Below are 13114 nucleotides of genomic sequence, written 5' to 3' on the forward strand. Positions count from 1 at the left end.
TTTAAATTACATCGTCCGCGTTAGCCTCGATTTCTGGTTTTATTTTGTAGAAACCATGGAAAGACCAAAGACGCTTTAATATATTATGTGTTTTATTAGACAAGCAACTGTTTTGGTATATTCATCGACAGAAAACTAATCGTGTTATATTGCTAAACACAGTAAGTCTTATTGTTTAAATCTTGTTTTCTTGATTTACCGCGAGTACCATGTTTTACCATGCCTAATATCGATCTAGCTTACTGCAGTGTGCATCAAGTGTCTCAAAGCAGCCACCGAGCGAACGCACTGAGTAACGTTATAACAACTATCAACACACATATGTATCTAATATGATAAAACAGCTCTGGGTTACTCCACATACTCATGACCGGAAGAAACGTAAGCGCTTGTCTGGTACATAATAAAAGTCCCGTTGCTCTCGAGCTGTGTGTCGCGCTCGTCTCTGATTAGCAATGCTCCAGCGGCTTTCAGCCACACCCTGCTTCATAATACAGTAATATTAATAAATCTTTCATACATTAGCTCATCCATGAATATGATTTCTGCCCGAGTCCCGTCGGATTATTTCCTGTAGACGTGAAGATAACACATCCCATGATTCCACGAAATCAAGGCGTCATCAAGCTACGCCTCTGTTTTAAATAAGAGACCTCTAGTGGTGAAAAATTACATATTGTGCCTTTAAAATGATGAACTATTCCATAAATAAAAAAATATGCTACTTTTATTCAGCAAGGATGAATTTAATTGATCAAAAGTGACAGTAATGACATTTAAATTGTTACAAAAGATTTCTGTTTCAAATAAATACTGTTGTTTTGAACTTTCTATTCATCAAAGAATCCTGAAATAAAACAAAAACTGAAAACTTTTCATGCATTTTAACTATTCATTTACATGATAACGGCATTTTGGGGCATAAAAACGCAAAATTTTGAAAACGGGTTTCAAAGTGCAAGTTTTTGAAAATGATACTGTTATTGTCCCCGTGTAAATAAAAAAACATTAATTTGTGAAAACGGTGATGTTATGCGTATGTGTATTATGTGTTCGGTATATAGGCTCATAGTGTTTTTTACAAAGTGACATCGCCATCTACTGGCCTGGCATGAATAATACAGCGTTTTTAGACGTTTTCGTGGATCCATGTAACGGGGAACGTTCGTCCGCGCAAAAAACTTTTCCGTTTTTAGTACATTGTTGTTGTGTAAACATACCAATAAACTCATAACTTCAAGTTAAAAAGTCCAAATTGTAGACGTAAACTCGCAATTCTGAGAAATAAAGTCATAATTGTGATATAAACTCACAATTCTGACTTTTTTCCCAACTTTCTGACTTTTTCCTTGCAATTGCAAGTTTATATTTCGCAATTCTGACTTTATAACTCGCAATTGTGAGTCACTTGTGAGGGGAAATAGCCAGAGTTGTGAGATAAAAAGTTGCATTTACCGTTTGTAGTTTTTATTCCGTGGAGGAAACAAGCTTCCGTAATAGCCTTTGTGAGCATAAGAGACTTTCAAAATGTTTTTTAAAAATCTTACCAACCGCAGACTTTTGAAAGATAATGTATCATCATTAAACTTTTGTAGTTTCATGATGTTGAGAACTGTTAAACAATACTGTTATTTATCTGAAGTGATGATTCACTAAAGTGATTCAGTTGATATGAAATTATATGTAGAAATGATTAACATTTGATTAAAAGGGCCCATTAGTCACAAGAACAATTCCATTTTCAACATTACAGGAAGTTAGGAAAAATGTAGGTGTCTACCGTCTTACAGAACTTTCTTAAAGCTGAATACGAAAGGCCTTCTCTTTTTGTGCCTCATGGAAGAATTAAAACTGTGGTTGAAATGATACAAGGATGAGTAAAGGACACAATTCAAACTTTTTGGTCAACTCGTACCGTGTTGTTTTTTATGTTGTACCATAACGTGCAAGTGATTCACCAACACCATATAAGGAACATATACAGTCCTTACACTATCCCTCAAGTCAAGGATCAAACAGCTGATATAGTGTACAGTAATGATGAAGCCACCGCAGAGACAGTGGATGGAAGGTCTCAGGAAAACCCTGTCCACCAGCGTGACACACACTGTTTCTGAAGAGGCTGCTGTCCCACGTGTGAGGGGTGGGGAGAACAGATCAGACCACAGATCAGACCAGCCCTGGGCAAAAACCACGAAAATACAGTACTCACACTTTAACCCTGATGAGTCAGTTATTGATTCTGTGCAGGGTTGCCACAGTAACGACCACTTTACCGACATGATGTGTTTGGGGACACTGATTTCCACGAAACTGATTTCAAAAACCGATTTCAAGATTTAATGTAGTATTATATTATATTATATAAATAAAATATAGATAAGTAAATCAATTATATTTTATTTGAAGTTTATTAAAATTGATTCAATATTATATTATATTAAAAAATAAAATATTTGACATTAACAATTATAAAATATTATAGAAAATGTATAAAATAAATAAAATATAGATAAATAAGTAAATAAATTATATTTCATTTGAAGTTTATTAAAATTGATACAATATTATATTATATATTAAAAAATAAAATATTAACTAATAATTATAAAATATTATAGAAAATGTATAAAATAAATAAATAAAATATAGATAAGTAAATAAATTATATTTCATTTAAAGTTTATTAAAATTGATTCAATATTATATTATATATTAAGAAATAAAATATTTAACTAACAATTATAAAATATTATAGAAAATGTATAAATAAATAAAATATAGATAAGTAAATAAATTATATTTCATTTGAAGTTGATTCAATATTATATTAAAAAATTAAATATTTGACATTAGGAACTATAAATATTATAGAAAATGTATAAAATAAATAAATAAAATATAGATAAGTAAATAAATTATATTTCATTTGAAGTTTATTAAAATTGATTCAATATTATATTACATTATATTATCATATTGTATTAAAAAAATAAAATATTTGACATTAAGAATTATAAAATATTTTAGATGTATAAAATAAATAAATAAAATATAGATAAATAAGTAAATACATTATATTTCATTTGAAGTTTATTAAAATTGATTCAATATTATATAATATTAATTATATTGTATTATATTATATTATATTTTGTAAATTTAAAAGTGTGGCTGAAGTAATTCTTAATATTTTAAATATTTTGTTTGTTTATATTTATATAAATATAAATAAATATGGAATGTATAAAATAATAAATAAAAATATTATGCTATATTAATATAGTTTTTTAAATGTGCTTTAAGTGTCCGAATATTTATTTATTTACATTTCTTTCTGTGAAATGATTTGTTTGAAAATATATTTTTTAATGCCATTTGATTTAATATGTTGTATCTAATGCAATGGCATTCAGACATTAAGTTTGGTCATATGTTTTATGGCCACTGTATTATAAAAGTAAACTGTTTTCAAATTGAGCACTTTGCAGTTTCTTAAAGTTTACACGACTTCCTGCAAGTAGCGTACATAACCCACCGATACAAACAGAAAGTCAGTGTGTGTGTGTGTGTGTGTGTGTGTGTGTGTGTGTGTGTGTGTGTAGTGAGACCACATTTCTTTCCTCTGTGCGTTCCATTTCTCTTCAGGAAACTGTAAGCTGTGATCTATAAGAATGTTTGTGTTTTTCCTTCCCTCCCTCGCGCTGTCAGTCACCCGTGAGACGAGCGTCTTACCCTCTGTATAACACTCTGTTTTTCCAAACCCAGTGTGGAACAACGTGTGAGGTGAATGTCAGCGAGGTATAACAGCCAACACACCTTCATAATGTTCTTCAGAAGTGTATCAGGCGTGTGAGAGACAGAGGACAGTTTTAATCTTGAGCAACATGACACTCAAATCACACTGCACGCATCTACACGCACCAACAGGTACGTCTCTGGCATTCAATGTTGTAGATATCGCGATGGTTTGAAGGAATTTTAATGTACAGTACAATCATTTTTTTTTTTTTTTTTTTTTGGTTACACTTTATTTTAAGGTGTTCATGTCACAGCATAATTATTACATATTGAAGTACTGTAATAATATTTAACTACATGTAATTTTAAGGTTAGGATTAGAGTTTGGTTAGTTACATGCAATTAATTTTGTTATTACTAAAGTAATGTAGTAGCATGGAGGACACTGTAAAATAAAGTGTTACCTTATAATTATTATTATTGTTAATTATTTAGGTATGGTATGTGTAATATTTGTTAAAATGGTAATAAATTGTGTGGTAGTCACTAAGCAATTACTGAAAAATGTTTCACTAAAACTGAAGTACACAAAAACAAAATATTTAATTAAAGCGTTAAAAAAAGGTTTATATATATATATATAAACCTTTTTTAATGCTTTAATTAAATATTATATATATATATATATATATATATATATATATATATATATATATATATATATATATATATAAATTATATTTTATATAATATTAAATAAATACAAACATTATTTTAATTATTTAATTGAATAAATAACAACAATAAATTAAAAAAATAATTAAGAAAAAGAAAAAGAGTCCGTATTTAAGGAATTTTGTTCACTTAATCAGTATTTATACAAATTTTTTTAACAAAAAATATTGCATTTAATTCAATTATTTAAAAAAATAAAAAGTAAAAATCAATAACTTGACCAACCAATCAATAAAAATTAAATAAATAAATAAATGAGAAACATAACAATTGATTTTGTATGGAAGTCTTCCACAGAAGTGATACTACACTGTAAAAAAATTATTTTCATGATTTATCACAACAATTTTATTTTGTCAAATCAACTTAGATAATTATGTGGTTCAGATAACATAATATTTTGAGTTTCTGTTGATTAAACCAATTGCCTTTTGTGAGTTCATTGAAATTAAAATTTTGAGTTCATTGAAATTAAAAATTTAAGTTAATACAATGAGTATTAACTCAAATTTTTCATTTCACTGAACTCAAAATTTGAACTTTAAGTTAAACCAACTGTTACATAAATAAACAAACAAACCTTTCTATATCATTAACAAAGTAATTTACAAACATTTTATTATTTAATAAAACATTTAAAAGAGAAAAATCAATAAATCAATCAACAATAATAACAAACAAAAAACAGTATAACAAACGTTTTTCTATGGAAGTCTTCGACAAAAGTACATTGAAGTAAACTGATGGTTTTACACTTATATATAATTTATAGGATCTCTATGGACCAGCAGACACTGCAAAAGACAGTACAGCTCTAAATCGCAGCTTAACTACCTCACAAGAACACATCCGATGGAGCAGAGGAGGCCCAAACCTCACAGGTTCCACTCCTGCCTGGTGTTTCGCTTAAAGGTACATGACACCACACGGGACACTTGAATCACACTTCACACCAAACGCCATTGCAATGGAATGACTGTATGAAGTCATTTACTGTCAATCGCTTGTAATGTGATCTAATTTGGGCTTCCGAGATCATCTAAAATAACACAAAATTCATAGGAAATTTACATGACCTCCGGCTGTTTCGCTTACTCTGAGAAAGGGCCTCGTGTGGTAAAATATAACCAAGCCGACTTGACTCGGCTCTGGCATGATAAACAAGAACAATGGCTCTGTTGAAACAGCCGCATGTGTTTTATGACGTCGCCGGGAAAATAGGCAAATGAGACTGTTGGTGTGGACCTGCAGCGTTTAGAGCTGGTGGCACTGGACATCGAGTGCGTCGTCTCATCTGCCCTTCTATATTGACACAGGACCGTGTGAGGATGGACCACTGCCAGCCTGGAGGAGACGTCCAGGAAAACACTGAGAGCAGACTGAGGGAACTGGCCCTGAAGTGGTTTACAGAGACCCAGGCGCCTTTAATTCTCCACAACGGCAACTTTCCAGAATGGTTCCAAGGATTTATCAGCAGAAAGTAAGAAATGTTTCTGAGAAACAAGCATTTAGTACAGGCAGCAGATGTTTTTAAGTGATACTATCTGATACATGGTGTTACAAAAGCTTTATTCTAGCATAAAATACAAATTCTTCCAAGAAAAAGTTTGTTTGTTTCAGAAATATATAGGGTAATTGCAATGTCTCATTTGTTAACATTAGTTAGTAGCATATGAGAAATATATCTTTATAGCATAGTTGATAAAAATGTTGGTTACACTTTATTTTAAGGTGACATTGTTACATGTACTGTAAAAAGGATTGTTGGTTTAACTTAAAAAAGTAAGTTATCAGGTTGCCTTAAAATTTTGAGTTCATTGAAATTAAAAATTTGAGTTCATACAATGAAGGTGATTGGTTTAATCAACAGAAACTTAAAATATAATGTTATCTCAACCACATTAATTATCTAAGTTGATCTGACATAAGAAAAAAATGTTGTGATAAATCATGAAAGTATGTATTTTTTTATAGTGTAGGGTTAAAGTTATAGGTTAAGATTTGGTTTACGGTTAGTTACTTGTAATTATGCATAATTTGATGTTATTGCTATAGTAACGTGTAACTATGTCAAATACTTAATTCATTAAATAATGTTATCAAATACAACTTATGTTCTTAAAATGTAATAGTAAATGAGATTAACATTAACTAAGATTAATAAATGCTTTAGAAGTATGTTTCTTTGTTAGTTCATGTTAACGAATGCATTTAACTAATGTTGACAAATGAAACCTTATTGTAAAGTGTTACTGAATTAAGCCTACATTCTTGTCATTGATGATTCCATGAACAACTTTTAACATTCGTGGGATCTTTCCATTCCTCAAAATGTTCTTTATAGTAAAAAAAAAAAATTTTGATTTACTCACCAAACATTTGAGTTTCTTTCTTCTGTTGAACAAAAAAGAAGATATTTTAAAGAATGTTAGTAATCAAACCATTGACTTCCATAGTATTTTTTTTTTCCTACTATGGAAGTCAATGCCTACTATCAACTGTCTGGCTACCAACATTCTTCAAAATACCTTCTTTTGTGTTCAACAGAATAAAGAAACTCATCCTATCCCTTTAAGAACTGTTCACTGAAAGGTTCTTTGGAACCAAAGATGGTTCTTCTGCAGCGAAAACCCCTTTTAGAACCTTTATTTTTAAGGCTGACTAGGGTTTTGGAACCATTACATTTGGAATTTTCGGTTTCACAATCTCATAATGTTATGCAAGCAGTATTCAAAGTTGGGACTCTATCATAATTTCTCATGGTGTCGTGTTTCACAGGGATGCAGAGGAGCATCTGAAAGACAAGGAACTGGGCTGTTTCCTCATTCGGCTCAGTGATAAAGCCACTGGATATATTCTTTCATACAAGTAAGTGTACTTAGAAACAAATGAAGTTCTGGAAATGCCGTTGGTAATTTTCTAGCATACCATTTAGCATTTTTCTTTTCCTCTCAAATGACTCCGCTAATGTTTGCATTTCCTTGAAACATTTAAAATGCAAACTTTTGCTTGTGATCCAGCATTTCCTGGTGTTAATTTTTAGCTTGTGATGTCAAGAATGTTTTTAATAAATCTACATTTTTTTAATTTGCTGATTTTTTTAAATAATTGTTTTTCAGAGGTCGCGATCGATGTCGGCACTTTGTCATCAATCAGAATAAAGATGGACGTTTTATTGTGACGGGCGACACAGAGATGCATGACACTCTCACTAGCCTCATTGAATATTACAAGTCCAGCCCCATTGAGCCATTTGGAGAATATCTCACACTCTCATGTTTTGAGGTGAGTTTGTACTGTGTATATATGGCCTACACAATTGCAATAATATATATTTTAATAAAACACTTGCATGCTATTGTTTATGTAAACATTTTTTTATTTTGTGTTGCAGTCTTCCACAAGCGAGCTGTACGATGTAATTCACTTTGACATAAGGGAAAAGCCAGGAGTGAGTGTTAAAGCTGTGAAGGATATTTGGGACGATCCACGTAAAAAACACGACACAATGCAACCTCCTGCCTTGCCGCCCAAGGGCAACAGAAACACACCGGTAAGTCACATTTGCTATTTAATTATCTAAATTCAATTAGTGTCTTTTGTCATTCGTTTTTTTTTTTTTTTTTTTTTTTTTTTTTTTACTTTTATCAAATGTGTGTGTGTTTTATGTAAAGCACATTGGTCAACCATGTGTTGTGGAAATGGTGCTATATAAATAAAATTGACATTGACATTGACATTGTTTTAATAACTATTTGATTGTTGTATTTAATAAATTCCATACTGATTATAATTGTGTGTAAATGTGGTCCCACTTTATATCAAGTGCCTTTAACTATTATATAATACCATATACATTCATCATCATTTGATACAAAAAATACTTTTTACATTGTACCTATATTTAAAAATTACCTGCATATAATTACAGCTGTAATTACATATTACTTTTTCGCATAATTACACGTTACTTTCTCTCATCTGGGCTGGACTTGCTTGTTTGTTTTTTAATAACAAAAAAGTTATATTTATGGCAAATGTTAAGTAAAATGAATAAAGCCTCAGGCTGAAGGAAATGCAAATTCATGCAGGGCGCAGCGCAGGCAAGGAAAGTCCAGCACTCTTCAACAACAAAAACAAAAAAGAAACACAAATGTGATCTTTATCTACAGTTATATTTGCTTATTAGTATGGTTGAATTGGATCAACGAAGGTCAGCAGCAAAGACATTATTGGTTAATAAAGTGAGATTAAATACATGAAGTGTATTTGTGTTATTTAACATTTAATTAGTGCATGTTTGCGTAATAGTTTGCATTCCTCTCAACATGGACAGGAGAGGTGTCAGTTAATAAATGGGACAACACCCAAAAACGAAATTTCTGTCATTAATTACTCACCCTCATGTCGTTCCACACCCGTAAGACCTTCTTCAGAACACAAATTAAGATATTTTTGATAAAATCCGATGGCTCAGTGAGGCCTGCATTGACAGCAAGATCAATGCCTTTTTCAATGCCCAGAAAGCTACTAAAGACGTATTTAAAACAGTTCATGTGACTACAGTGGTTCAACATTAATGTTATAAAGCGTCGAGAATACTTTTTGTGCACCAAAAAAACAAAATAATGACTTTATTCAACAATATCTAGTGATGGACGATTTCAAAACACTGCTTCATGAAGCTTTACGAATCTTTTGTTTCGAATCAGTGGTCCTGAGTGCCAAAATCATGTGATTTCAGTAAATGAGGCTTCGTTACGTAAAATTTAAAAAGTTCACGTGACTTTGGCAGTTTGTTACACGCTCCGAACCACTGATTCGGCACAAAAGCTTCGTAAAGCTTCGAAGCTTCATGAAGCAGTGTTTTGAAATCTCCCATCACTAGATATTGTTGAGTCGCTATTTTGTTTATAAGTCGCTGTTTTGGTTTTTTTTTTGGTCCACAAAAAGTATTCTCATCACTTTATAGACCTTATTTTCCAGAGAAAGAAGCGCGCCGCCATCTTTAGAATATTGTCTTTGAACTTCCGGTTTTGCGGTAGCCGTGTATATTTCTATGGAAATAAGAATAAGAATAGTTAGCCGGTGAAGTGGATTTACCTGTTGTAGAGTCAATGAAAGTTATCATGAGCATTGTTATGTTTAAAGCAGATGTCTTAACAAATGTCAGTAGATCGGGAAGATTTTAAAATGAGCAGTTCATTCATAAATACAAGATCGCTGTGGAAATACAAACCGGAAGTCAAAAGACAACGAGCGCAGCGCTGAAAAGGGGCGGGGCTACATAAGGTCTATAACATTGAACCGTTTTAAGTACATCTTTAGTAGCTTTCTGGGCATTGAAAAAGGAAATGGTCTTGCTGTCAAGTGAAGGCCTCACTGAGCCATCGGATTTTATCATAAATATCTTAATTTGTGTTCAGAAGATTAATGAAGGTCTTACGGGTGTGGAACGACATGAGGGTGAATAATTAATTGACATTATTTTCATTTTTGGGTGAACTAACTCATTAAACATCTGACTTTGGCTTCACATCTGGATAATTATAATCTCCCTCCATAGGCAGTACCTTCAGTTCCAAGAAAAGGCCCTCCTATGAAAGCCGCCTCCTTGGATGTAAAGTCCAACACAGAAAGCGTGCTATATACGGCGGTAGACCTGCAGAAGCCCCGGGAAAGAGCCAGAACACCAACAGAGGGCAAAGACATTTCAGTCACAGCTAGAGGGGAATTCAGAGCGCCGAGACAACAGAAAAGCCCTGCCGCAAACCAAGGAACCATTTACTCTGAGCTCATAGTGCCAAACTTCAGAAGTCAATCCCTGCCGTTCCTGGATGACGACTGTGAAGATGAAGGACACTTAAATAGAAGAAGCCAACCGCCAACATCTTCCCACGTACAGAGGGAACAGCTCAACAATCCCGCCACCTCACTTGGTGCCAGGTCTTAGCAACAGCCTGGATATACTATGTAATTCATCGCTGTATCAATTAGCCGGAACACCTGGCAACAAAAACATGGCGGGGATGAGAATCTCAAACATCAGCATGCAGGAAAGCGAAGTTACGTACGCAGAGGTGCCTCTTGAACCCGTTCCAAATCACTTCCTTGTTGACAACACATACGAGCAGATTCCCGACTCGCAACCTACAGCGAGAGCAGAGGAGAATTCACACACTAATACCTACGAGACGCTAACAGACTTAAAACCGAAGCAGATTATTTCTGCCCGGGCCATTAAGGTGAGTGTTGGTGTGTTTTTTGTATAAAACAGTGATAATCTTTTAAAGATTATGAAAGATTATCTAATAATAAGTGTAATAACGTACCTATTTTTTCTTGTAGGCTGATAAATGGAAATGGCTGTCCCCGGAATACTGGAAAAAATAACTTCTTCGTCCACAGACAAGCATCATAAAATTACACTAATAGAGAACAGTTGTTAACAAAAACTACTTCCGTCCACTCGAGCTATTTCTGATCACTGAATACTAGAATAGTGCAGCTTTATTTTTCAACATATTTGTGGGATTTTTGTATATGTATTTGTGAAATATTTGAATTTTTCATGTTAAAAGAATATTTATTAATTTAATAAACGTATCTGAGTGTCTTATTCTTGATGCAATTTCTTGATGTTTCATTCTTGTTAGTCATGTGACTGTATTGCAAATTTTCCTTGTGAAAAATAAGTGTGTTTAATTGTACTTGTAGTGTACTTCAAATATTAAAAGTATTTAAAAACTACTTGCAGAAAATACTATAATGAAATAAAAGGCCACTTAAAGGGTTAGTTCACCAAAAAATGAAAATTATGTCATTAATGACTCACCCTCATGTCGTTCCAAAAATTACCTGCATATAATTACAGCTGTAATTACATATTACTTTTTCGCATAATTACACGTTACTTTCTCTCATCTGGGCTGGACTTGCTTGTTTGTTTTTTAATAACAAAAAAGTTATATTTATGGCAAATGTTAAGTAAAATGAATAAAGCCTCAGGCTGAAGGAAATGCAAATTCATGCAGGGCGCAGCGCAGGCAAGGAAAGTTCAGCACTCTTCAACAACAAAAACAAAAAAGAAACACAAATGTGATCTTTATCTACAGTTATATTTGCTTATTAGTATGGTTGAATTGGATCAACGAAGGTCAGCAGCAGAGACATTATTGGTTAATAAAGTGAGATTAAATACATAAAGTGTATTTGTGTTATTTAACATTTAATTAGTGCATGTTTGCGTAATAGTTTGCATTCCTCTCAACATGGACAGGAGAGGTGTCAGTTAATAAATGGGACAACACCCAAAAACAAAATTTCTGTCATTAATTACTCACCCTCATGTCGTTCTACACCCGTAAGACCTTCTTCAGAACACAAATTAAGATATTTTTGATAAAATCCGATGGCTCAGTGAGGCCTGCATTGACAGCAAGATAAAAACCCGTAAGACCTCCGTTCATCTTCGGAACACAGTTTAAGATATTTTAGATTTAGTCCGAGAGCTTTCTGTCCCTCCATTGAAAATGTATGTACGGTATACTGTCCATGTCCAGAAAGGTAATAAAAACATCATCAAAGTAGTCCATGTGACATCAGTGGGTTAGTTCGAATTTTTTGAAGCATCGAAAATACATTTTTGGTCCAAAAATAACAAAAACTACGACTTTATTCAGCATTGTATTCTCTTCCGGGTCTGTTGTCAATCCGGGTTCACAACTCCGCAGTGATGCTGACATGTTATCCGGTGCGCCCGAGCTTCGTTTACAGTCTGAGGGAGACGCACGCTGTATTCAAGCTATTCTACATTGTTTGTATTTTGGTATTGCTATATTTTTTAAAATGGTGCGTAAGTGTGTATGTCGCGGATGTCATAATCGCCAAAAACAACCACAGCGACATAAAAGTGCATTACCAACGCCGACAGATGCAAGGATTCAATGGAATCAATTCAACTGAATCAATTCAATGGAATCAATTCAATGGAAAGGATTCCGGAAGAGAATAACAATGCTGAATAAAGTCGTAGTTTTTGTTATTTTTGGACCAAAATGTATTTTCGATGCTTCAAAAACTTCTAACTAACCCTCTGATGTCACATGGACTACTTTGATGATGTTTTTATTACCTTTCTGGACATGGACAGTATACCGTACATACATTTTCAATGGAGGGACAGAAAGCTCTCGGACTAAATCTAAAATATCTTAAACTGTGTTCCGAAGATGAACGGAGGTCTTACGGGTTTGGATGGAACGACATGAGGATGACATAATTTTAATTTTTGGGTGAAATAACCCTTTAATTGTACAGTAAAGAGTACACTTTCATTCTGTTTCTTAACACACTTTTAAAAAGTGCACTTTGTGATAATGTCAAATTAAGTTTTACTTTAAAGTACATTTTAAATCATTATTTTATAATCTTTCTTTTTTTTTTAAAAAAAAGAAAAAAATGAAATGCACATATTTTGATGTTTAGAAACATACAAAAGCACATGTAAAGTAATTGAACATAATTTTAAGTGTTTTATTCGATAATGTTAATATATTTTAAATGTACTAAATTGCAACTTTATCATTACAAATGTAATTGCAATTATATTTAAATATAAGACATACAAGTCATGCAG

The 13114-nt window shown here is 32.6% G+C and overlaps 1 pseudogene; it reads left to right on the forward strand.

The window, feature by feature from the left end:
• The first annotated feature begins 3575 nt into the window (after positions 1-3575).
• LOC125247872 lies at positions 3576-11102 on the forward strand (annotated as a pseudogene).
• The last annotated feature ends 2012 nt before the right edge of the window (positions 11103-13114 follow it).

Source organism: Megalobrama amblycephala, linkage group LG15 (assembly GCF_018812025.1).
Source record: "Megalobrama amblycephala isolate DHTTF-2021 linkage group LG15, ASM1881202v1, whole genome shotgun sequence".
In the NCBI taxonomy this organism is placed as follows: Eukaryota; Metazoa; Chordata; class Actinopteri; order Cypriniformes; family Xenocyprididae; genus Megalobrama; species Megalobrama amblycephala.